An 11,204-nucleotide genomic window follows, 5' to 3' on the forward strand; every position below is an offset into this window, starting at 1 on the left:
CTGTTAACACCACATGATTAAAATAATTATGTTTACATTTGTTAACAACATTGAGTATAAATAAATTAAGATATTCATACACCCTCAAAAATGTATTCCAAACAGTTGCTAACTGTCACATTTATTTTACAGTGGTCTTGTATTCATAACAAAAACAGTTGCTTTTCCCAGGCTCACATTTGTCTCTGTGTTTAATCCCCATACTTACATGTAGTGGCAAATGGTAAATCCCCAGATGTTTACAAAACACATTATACAATAAAAAGTTAAGAACAATTCAAAAAACCCCAGTAAGCCCAAGCAAAATGTACTAAGGCTGTATGTAGATTTGAATGAGTCAAATGCAGTATTGGTAAAGCTTGGTTTGGTTGGGCAGACTTTTCCTCTGTTAACTGTGGTTGAGTTAGAAGTCACTAAAATGTGAAGAGCTATAGAATAGGAATTGTGAAAAGGCTTGTTTCAGAGGATCTCATTCTGTTTGGTTGGTAAGATGCAGGTAATAATTACAGGTTCTGATATTAACAGCTACGTAACTCATAAAATACCATACAGGTAGCCAACAGAGCTGAGAAAGAAGAAGAGATATATACTTATTGTGTTTGGTCCAAGTCAAAACTCTAGCAACAGCTTTTTGAACTTGTTACAGTCAGTTGTTACTTTGAGCATAAAAATATATATTAAAGAAAAACTCCAATGAAATTAATTTAAAAGGTAATTGCAATAATGTACTTGAGAGACAATGAAGGCATGAGAGCAAGAAAGGAAGGGGCAGTGTCAAAATAATATCTCAACAAAAGCAAATACGGTAAAGTGTGGTGTTTAAAGCTCAAAGTCTGTCAAAAATAATTCCAACTCTGGACATGAGGTGACAGTAGGAGTTTGCAAGAAAGATGTCCACTGAGTGGTTATAAAACTTAATAAGTACAGCTAGAGATCCTACAAGAAATAGTTCCACTATAATAATACTTTTTTTGAGGTGTAGAAAGTTAGTGAGTATCTCAGCATGTATTTTGTTTTGACAGGCATTGCGCTTGTCTATAACCGTTGTGCAGCCAGTAGATTTCTTCATGCAAAGATGAGTATCTTTAAATTTGGCATAAAACATAATGCTAGTAAATCAAGTAGCTCAAAGAAAATGTGTACATATTGATAAAAAGTAAAGTAGACACTGAACCCTGAGGAATACCACAGGAGAGAGGCTGGTTTTCTCATGGCACAAGAGTGGAGATATCTTACATATTAGTTGGATCTGCAAGTACAAGCTTCACTGTACTCAGTACTCTATGCTCTACTACTACTACTACTACTACTACTACTTTCCACCAGTTGTCCTGTTCATTGCCATCATACTCTTTCTTTTCTATAAACATAGTAGTATTTCCAACACAGTTCTTTAGTTGTGAAAAACTGAAAGTCTGAGACTCAAACAATGTAAGTCTCTAGACCAAGTTGATATTAAAAGACTTGACTTATTCATTATAGCACAAAACAAAATAAAATAATATGATATACTTTAACTTATTGCCTACTTTAACTAATAACCTAACATTGTTAAAATATAAGGAATAAATAAAAAGGTTTTTTTTTTAACAATTCAGTCGTACTAACACACAGATTCTGCCCTTGTGTTCTGTCTTCAGGATCTAGTATGCATTTTTCTTGTATCTTGTGACCGCTCTGTCTAGACACACTCAGTTGTACACTTTTGATAAAATATGGCCACTTATTTCTAACCAACTTTATCCTAAAAGGATGTTCCTTTAGAGTTGATGTAATACTTTTCTTTTTTGTTTTAATTTTAATAAGGCTTATATATGTATATATTGTGACAGGTAGGGGGCGCTGTCATCCCTTCGAACCCTCAGACCAGACACCAGATAAAAGTCCAATAATTGGTTTTATTAACACAATAATGTGCACAAAGCACCCACCACTCCACTATACTCATAAATCTACACAAATACAATTATCAATCACAAATCCTCCACTCCCAGACGTGTTGTTCCCTTTCTCCCAACTCAGCTCACTGCTCTGGGGTTTCCCACAATCCTTTATAGTTCTTGACCTGGAAGTGCTTCTATCCTTCAGTCCACTGATTTCCCAGCACTTCCGGGTCATTCCTTATTTTCTTTAGCCCGGAAGTATGTCATCTCCTCTGTCCCCGTGACTGGGAATTACGGACTATACGGACAATATAAGTCTCTGAGCCTCCCTACAGCATCCCCTGGCGGCCCCCATGGTATCCAGCAGGGCTGTGTATTAAAACTCCAAGGTCCATGAGGCCCTGCTGGAATTCGGGGCCCCTCTATGTTGCAGGGAGGGCTCCATCTGACTGCTTGGGGATATTGATCGGGATAAATGGCCGGCCATATGCCACAGTATATATACATATACTAGCTGTGTACGCCCGTGCTGTAAAAAGTCTTGGGTCCTAGAAACTATTGAAACCGTTAGAAAATAAACTGAAATGTAGAGAATCCTAGGAGGATTCGTTTTGCTGATGTGCTCGCCTCACTTGTGTATTAGTGGCAGGAGGAAAAGTAAAAGGGACACTGTTTTGCCATTGCTAGTTTTCTGTTTCTCCAACTCCACCTCTTACTTCCGGGCCGGACAGACACACACACTTCTACGCGTCAATGTTTATAATTAAGATATATATCTTTTGTAATTGATATTTTCTATTTTACTTTCCACTGTTATTAGCAAAAATGTAATGCAGTTATCTTATAATCCATATATAATTAAATTATGTCAGAACATGATATTTTGGTAATGAAAACATTCAAAAGTTAATTTTAAGCAGCAACACACAAAAGGGTGAACTTCTTCTTGTGGTTTTAACTGGACTTCCAGAGGTCATGTTAAGCCCAATAATTCTCTTACTTCTTAAATTATTCATTACAGTTAATGTTTCACATATCAGTTTTAGTTTCTTAACATATAAGTAATTCCAAACTGGTTCTTAGACTGAACTTTTGTTGGTCGGTTAGGGTATTCTTGTTTTCTCAACACACCTCTGCCTGGGAAAGGGAAATGCATAAGCTGGGTGCTTCGTCCCATTCCCGCTTCTGTAAACATTTTAACAGAATATAAATCTGAGATTCCTAGAACTGGAGATCACCAGCAAGAAAAGAAATAAAGTAAGACACAAAATATTATCAACCATAGAACTTGACTCTTTATGTGTATACATTACAATGAAATTCTGACATTCTCATATCTTGTAGATAAGTGGCAGTACTGCAGTACCAACAGCAAACACTTTATATTATATTATGTAGTCTCCGCAATAGCTTGAAAGTGTAAAAGGCAACTTTGGAAGTAGACTCTGTTGACGTGTTGCCTCATTCAGTTAAATTGTGAGAACTGCTGTCTAGCAATGGATGAGAAAGGCTCTGTCAGTCCTCCACAATAACCTGAAAGTAAAAAAAAATCCAGCCAAGGGAAAGACCTCTTCCACAATGAATATTTTATTATATACATAAAAAAAGAAAGTTGACTGACTCACCACTCATTAGCTCACTCACTCATTCACAAAAACATTATTTCCCATCTAGTGAAAAAGCTGAAATTTGGCAGGATGGTAGATGTAGTGCACCAACTGCCTACTAAGAAAAGACATTTCGATATATTAATATTAAGGGTAACCCCCTCACAACAAAAAACTACAAATCCCAAAATCTTTAAAATGTCTTGACAGATTTGATTGGAATTGGGTGACATAGTAGAAAAAAAATATTTGTGGGTATTTATTAATATTATGTGAACTTACATACTTTGTGTGCACTTGTGCTGAGAATGTGATTTATGAAAATGAAGGATGCAGCAGAAATGAAAGCGCCACTAACCAAAAACATGGAAATAGGGAGGTGTCCTGGACAGGAAAAGAGACATGGTCATACTCAGAAATGGAAATTAATCACTGAGCTTTGCATAAAGAAAGATGAAAAACGCACTGGTCCTCAAGCACTGTTTTTTGCTGTTGACTAAAGCCCCTCTTACATGTGTATCGCCTCTCAGTTTGGTTATTCGTTCAACTCCATTGACCTCCAGACCACAGTCGTGTTTTTGAAAACTGAACTGCCGTGACCTGTTTCTGCTACATATTAACTTCTTTTGAATTGATTTAAAATTTTTTTTTTAAGATTTGTTCCCCTGAATTTCTTTATTGTTCCTCTGAATTACTTCATTTCTTTCCTTAAATGGCAACCAAAAACAAAATAAATGTGGAGTAGGCCAACAGAAGACCATCTAAGTCAGGGCCTCATTCTCCAACCAATTTCACTCCAACCAGTTGCTTAATTAGGCATTGAGTCTTGTCATTAATTAAACCTGTTCTTTAGTTCCATGGCTTGTTGCTGCTCTCATTGTGCAATAGCAGACATTTCTGTAATTGTTGATTTTCTGTTTTCTCAGAGCAGTGTTAAAATGCAGATCAACATTCCTCATCTTTCTTTATTTTCACATATTGTATGATGGACACAGTTTGCTGATTATGTTTTGGTTAATTTTGTATCTCATTATTGTTTGGCAGTTAAATAAGGGAAAATAAACAATTAAGGAGTTGGAGTCTTTAAAAGCAAGTAATTTAAATCAATTCAAAAGAAGGTAATTAGGAGCAGAAACAGGTCACTTATTAAGAAAAGGGTTAGAATGAAAACATGCAGCCACTGTGGCTCTCCAGGACCATAGTTGGGGACCCCTGCTCTGAGCTACTGCTCCATGCCCTTTCCTCTTTGTGTCAATACATCAGTGTAACACATAGTGTACCGGCACTTAGTTATATCCACTTCAAACCCTGTTTTGCATATACAGTCATATGAAAATGTTTGGGAACCCCTCTCAGCATGCATACTAATTTACTTTCAACAAAAAAGATAACAGTCGTATGTCTTTCATTTCCTAGGAATATCTGAATACTGGGGTGTTTTCCGAACAAAGATTTTTAGTGAAACAGTATTTAGTTGTATGAAATTAAATCAAATGTGAAACAGTGGCTGTGCAAAAAGTTGGGTAGCCCCCTTGTAATTTTGCTGATTTGAATACATGTAATTGCTCGATACTGATTATTTGCAACACCAGATTGGTTGGATTAGCTCTTTAAGCATTGAACGTCATAGCCCGGTGTGTCGAATCATGAGAAAAGCTATTTAAGGTGGTCAATTGCAAGTTGTGCTTCCCTTTGACTCTCATCTGAAGAGTGACAGCATGGGGTCCTCAAAGCAATTCTCAAAAGATCTGAAAAAAAATATTGTTCAGTATCATGGTTTAGGGGAAGGCTACAAAAGCTATCTTAGGTTTAAACTGTCAGTTTCAACTGTAAGGGATGTAATCAGGAAATGGAAGGCCACAGGCACAGTTGCTGTTAAACCCAGGTCTGGCAGGCCAAGAAAAATACAGGAGCGGCATATGCGCAGGATTGTGAGAATGGTTACAGACAACCCACAGATCACCTCCAAAGACCTGCAAGAACATCTTGCTGCTTATGGTGTATCTGTACATTGTTCTACAATTCAGCGCAATTTCCACAAGGAACATCTGTATGGCAGGGTGATGAGGAAGAAGCTCTTTCTTCACTCACGCCACAAACAGAGTTGCTTGTTGTATGCAAATGCTGCTTTAGACAAGCCAGATTCATTTTGGAACAAAGTGCTTTAGACTGATGAGACAAAAATTGAGTTATTTGGTCATAACAAAAAGCACTTTGCATGGCGGAAGAAGAACACTGCATTCCAAGAAAAACACCTGCTACCTCCTGTCAAATTTGGTGGAGGTTCCATTATGCTGTGGAGCTGTGTGGCAAGTTCAGGGACTGGGGCCCTTTTAAAGTCGAGGGCCGGATAAATTCAACCCAGTATCAACAAATTCTTCAGGATAATGTTAAAGCATCAGTCACAAAGTTGAAGTTACACAGGGGTTAGATATTCCAACAAGAAAATGACCCAAAACACAGTTTGAAGTCTACAAAGGCATTCATGCAGAGGGAGAAGTACAATGTTCTGGAATGGCTGTCACAGTCCCCTGACTTCAATATCTTCGAAAATCTATGGGTTGATTTGAAGCAGGCTGTCCATGCTTGGCAGCCATCAAATTTAACTGAACTGGATAGATTTTGTATGGAAGAATGGTCAAAAATACCTCTATCCAGAATCCAGACACTTGTCAAAGGCTATATGAGGTATCAAGAGGCTGTTATATTTGCAAAAGGAGGCCCAACTAAGTATTGATATAGCTCTGTTGGGGTGCCCACATTTATGCACCTGTCTAATTTTGTTATAATGCATATTCTCTGTTAATCCAATAAACTTAATGTTACTGCTGAAATACTACTGTTTCCATAAGTCATGTCATATATTAAAAGGAAGTTGCTACTTTGAAAGCTCAGCCAATGATAAACAAAAATCCAAAAAATTAAGAAGGGTTCCCAAACATTTTCATATGACTGTATACTCACATCTGCGGACTTTAAAGGAGGACCGCAAACAACTGATGAAAAATATGAAAAGAAATGCTGTACTTGAGTAGAGTATGTTACTGTATATATAAAGTATGAATCTAATACCATCTGTAGCTGACAAATCGCCACATACCACAGCTGCCAATTATTATGTGCCGTAGAGGAGTACATACTCAGTAGTAGTTATGTACAACACAGTATTTTGTGTGAATTTGCTACTTTCTCCAGATATACAGACATCTGAAAGGATCAAGTACAGAAAATCAGTCTGAAATTCTGAAAGTTTACCTCCTTTTAAAAAGTATATTTTAAGAAGTTACATTCAACAATGTGAAGACATTGAACTTCAGTGTTTAAAGTTTAATGTAACTACAAAGCTGTCCTTAACCTTTTAAAAACAGCAAAACAGAGATTAAAACTGAGGCAAAAAGTGGATAAACACTTTAAATCTATTTTGAGTTACTAGGAGTCCTTTCAGAAAATAATGTCTACATTGACATTCATTCAAAATCAGTGGATTTCTTTAGAAGTGTACAGATTTGTTGGTTGATGTGTCCATGTTTCTTTTTTGATTTTGATAAATGCCATCAGTTTTATGTGACCTTTTTACATGGCTTTGCAAAAGACATTAAATGCCATTCCTTTCTACGGAACATTGAATCTTAACACTCCTCCTGACTCTACAGAAAGCCAAACAAGATTTCTCTACCATTTTAACAATGTTGTGGTGATTTACTAGTATCATTATTACCCATGCTGCTTTAAAAAGACGTGTATTATTTACAATTGTAGTGTGTTAGTTTATCTTTGGATAAAGTCCAGTGGGGATGGGGCATCTTCGGAATACTGCAAGTTAAAGTTGTAATAACTTGTGAAGATTGCAGCCTTAGGCTTCAACATGTCATCTAAAATAAACAAAGATATTCATCATGTACTTATGCAGAGAAGTGTAATTCTTAAAGAACAACAGTGTGAAAGATGTGGGTTGCTACCATAGTGGTCTTAGATTACTAGTATGAAAGTAATAGAAATAACTACAGTATGTCAAACCTAAAAGAAGAAAGAAGTCATAGGTCCACACACTGTTCTACCTGTCGTTGCAGAGTAAAGGGCAGCTGCACAGATCTTTCAAAACGTATATGAGAGATAATACAGGTGTAGATACTACAATATTTGGCTATTAACATAATATAGTATGGGCCATAATATTATTATTTTTTAATTGTTTAAAAACAAGTAAAAAGGAAAAAGTTACTACATATTGAACCATTTCATGTAATAACTAGTAAGACTAAGATGATAATTACAGTGTTTACTCCATCCATAAAGCATTCTGATTTCAGCCTAAAATTTGTATATTTTTCAAAACTTGTCAAATTTCATGCAAAATTAAACTATTTGGTTATCCAAAATCTAATGTAAACTTTCAAACATCTATTGGACTTTTCCTGTCAGCTACCAGACTGCCAATGATGAATTTTATATATGGTTATATAAAATTCTTTATAATAGAACATTTCAATTGTTTATGAAAATGTACACTATGTTTGTCAGAGAGAGCATGACTGAATCATTATGCTTTTTCCTGGGCAAATCTTAGGGAAAATAAACCTGTTGACACTATAAGCTATGGTTGTTGTTTAACATTACCTTATACAGTATAATCAAGCGGGGAATGCTTGGTAGCATCATTGTCCTCTGAATATCAGCACCTGTGGCAAATGTCTGTAAAATACAGTAATACTTAAGATATACTGTATATATGTACAATGTATACTGTATATCCCTTAGTTCAGTGTAAAAATGATGCCAGAAGAAAATCCTTTGACCCACAATGATTCACAATTACCAATGTCTGCATGTTGGGTTAAGAGTGTATAAATACTGTTGTGGAAAAATTTTTCCTCTGTTTTTGAAGAAAAAAATTAAGAGCAGATGAAAATGCAGAACGATTCTTTATTTACACATAGATATGAACAATTGTCTCATTCCATGGAGTGAGCAATCAATAAAACAATTTGTTCCCTTTTATACTTTTCTTTTGTCTTTACCTTATCTAATACATCACATCATCTAACTCTTAATATGCAGAATTCTATCAATTAGCCAATCAACATCAGCCACCAGTAACTTCATATACATGTTGATTCTTCCATTATTCTAAACTTCATGTCCTATGGGTTTTCCGACTGATTTTATCACTTCTTCATTATAGGGGTGGTTTTGGCTTTCTTACTAGTTTGCACTTGCTTTTTAAGGGGTGTTTATTAACAATTTACTTCATTTTAACCTTAGTAATTATCTCAATTGTTCCTCTTAAGATGAGGCAACCCTCTCATGCTCAAGCTTTAAGCCGTGTTTAGTTACCCATTAGATACAACTTCATTTAAGTTTATGAGTGTATTAAATTGTAAAAATTAACATATATTGATTAAAAATATTTGAGTAAAATTGTCTGCCAGAGTCCCAGCATTGGCACCTGCCTTTTTACTTATGGTCAGGTTGAGTGATGCCATCATGTTCATCTCATTCATCTTATCCAACTTGTTTTTTTTACAAAATATTGAGTGTTTCTTGCTGTATAAAAATCAAGCATATCAAGTACTCCTTTTTAAAATTTTAAGGCATTGAAAATAAAAGCTAAAATCAACTCTAAAGCATTTTCAATGCCAGTGGATTGTTGTAAGCAAAACTCACTTATCTATAAAACAATTACATTATGAAAGTCACAAATAACTTACATCAGACTGAAGTATGATTGTATCCTTAGGTTTTTTAAAGTATGCCATCAGGAGGAGAAGGGCACATTCAGCCTTAACTGAAACCCCTGGTTCAATCTTAGCCAGGACATCCTGAATCCCTGGATGATGGCTTTGTTCCTGGCCGAACCTTATATCTGTACTGGGCTGCCTTTTTTGTCCAGTCCCTCTTGCAGCTTGCTGAGGATAGAGGTGTTTGTTAGAAACCCAAAGTGGGAGTAAAGACATCTTTGTGAGAAAAGAAAAGGCCATTCCTTCTGAATTTGTGCACTGTGTGGTTAAGGTACTGGTGCTGGAGAATGTAGGTCTTCTCCATAAGAAGTTCAGCTTTTTCTGCTCCACCCATCCCTTCCTCTGAGAAGATTTTAAGTAGCTGGATTTTGATTTGATCTAATGATGCCTCTTTTTCTCCAGTGGGCAGTTCTACAGGACACCATCTCACACATCCATATTGATCTACAGAGCCACTTGCCTCTTCTGCTCGTCCTTAGCGTGGGAGCTTCTGTCTCTTGCAAGAGTATTTTTTGTTTTAATTCGTTTAAGAAGAGAGTGACAGCCCTCTCCAATCATGTCTCCTTTTTTTGGATACTCCCTTAAAATTCTTTGGACTATGCTTGCCACATTGTTCTAGTAGGTTTAAGATTATGTTCAAGCATCTGATCCTCCACTGCTTTCACCATATCTTTTGTGCCCCCTGTTGAAAGTCTTGTTTGATATATCACTGCTTTTAGAATTGCTGCTGGAAACTTATTCCAGTTGACCTGGAAATCTGCATACCATGGCCTGCAAAGATGAGGGGATGAAGAAACAGGAATTTGGAATGTTTGAGAAGTTAGATAATAGGATGAGAGGTATGAGGAGGTAGCAGCAACATCTAGCTCAGTTTGAACTGTTAGAAGTCCTAGAAATGATAGCACGAAAGATCAGGGGAAGAAAGGCAGAAAAGCAGTACACTAAATTAATTTATGATAAATTAGATTCCATCCAATTCAATATACACTGCTATGTTATTAACCACCAGGAACAGATAGAGGGAAGAACAGGAGTAACCGAAAGTCATGATTGTGTTTTTAGGTCACTGAGTTCACCCTTCAATGATCTTCGAAGTTCAGTGTTATTTGTTCAGCTTACCCATGGTTGCTATCAAATTATATATTTAACTTCATTTTTAATGCTATTTAACAGTTTTGACACCAGATTGGCCTAATGTATTTCTCCAGATCCTTCTCTTGCACAAAAATAAGGTCTTCCCTGCTTTCCACTCTTCTGTTTGAGAAGAGATGTTAGAGATTAATTTGAGAGGCTTGGAAAGATAGACAACACCACTTCCCTATGTCTTGACTCATTTTCTAAAAGAGAGTTTGGGGCAGAGAGTTAAACATTAACCAGTTAATTCATAATGTCACCTGCTTGTTTGTTTATCATCAGTAATGCTTTGTTTGCTACAATTTTATGTCTATATGATTTTATGCTTTATTTCAGCACTAGTGAGTGAAAGCATTCACAAACTATGGGCTGTTCCTATCTCAGTTGGATTTCAATTGCATTAGAAAGTTTAACTCTTCATTTATAACCAAATATGCTGGAATGTTCAAGGCAATTCCAGAATCATATAATTATCTTTTACAATACTTTCATTACAAAACAAAGATGTTACTTAAGAGAGAAATACCTATATGTGTATGTGTACTTTATAGAACCTCACTGAATCTTCTTACTCCATTATTCATCTGTCCTTTCTATTTCCATCACCCAACTACTTAAAGTTTCTAAAAAAGAATGATGAAGAGCAATTAGTAGTAGGTCTCACATATTATTATCTGGAAGCCGGTAGTAGTCAAGCAAATTATCTTGCTTTATACAAACATAATCCTCTTGAACTACTCCGAATTTACAATATACACGTACGTCTCTCAACTTCACAAAGGTATACTTCTCTGTAACAAAGTGTGCAGAATCATGGAGAGTAAGGACCAGAATAAACTTAC

At 36.0% G+C, this 11,204-nt stretch overlaps 1 pseudogene; it reads right to left on the reverse strand.

Annotated features, from left to right (window-relative positions):
* Positions 1-1,232: 1,232 nt before the first annotated feature.
* LOC120534576 lies at positions 1,233-10,351 on the reverse strand (annotated as a pseudogene).
* Positions 10,352-11,204: the final 853 nt, after the last annotated feature.

Source organism: Polypterus senegalus, chromosome 8 (genome assembly GCF_016835505.1).
Source record: "Polypterus senegalus isolate Bchr_013 chromosome 8, ASM1683550v1, whole genome shotgun sequence".
Lineage (NCBI taxonomy): Eukaryota > Metazoa > Chordata > Cladistia > Polypteriformes > Polypteridae > Polypterus > Polypterus senegalus.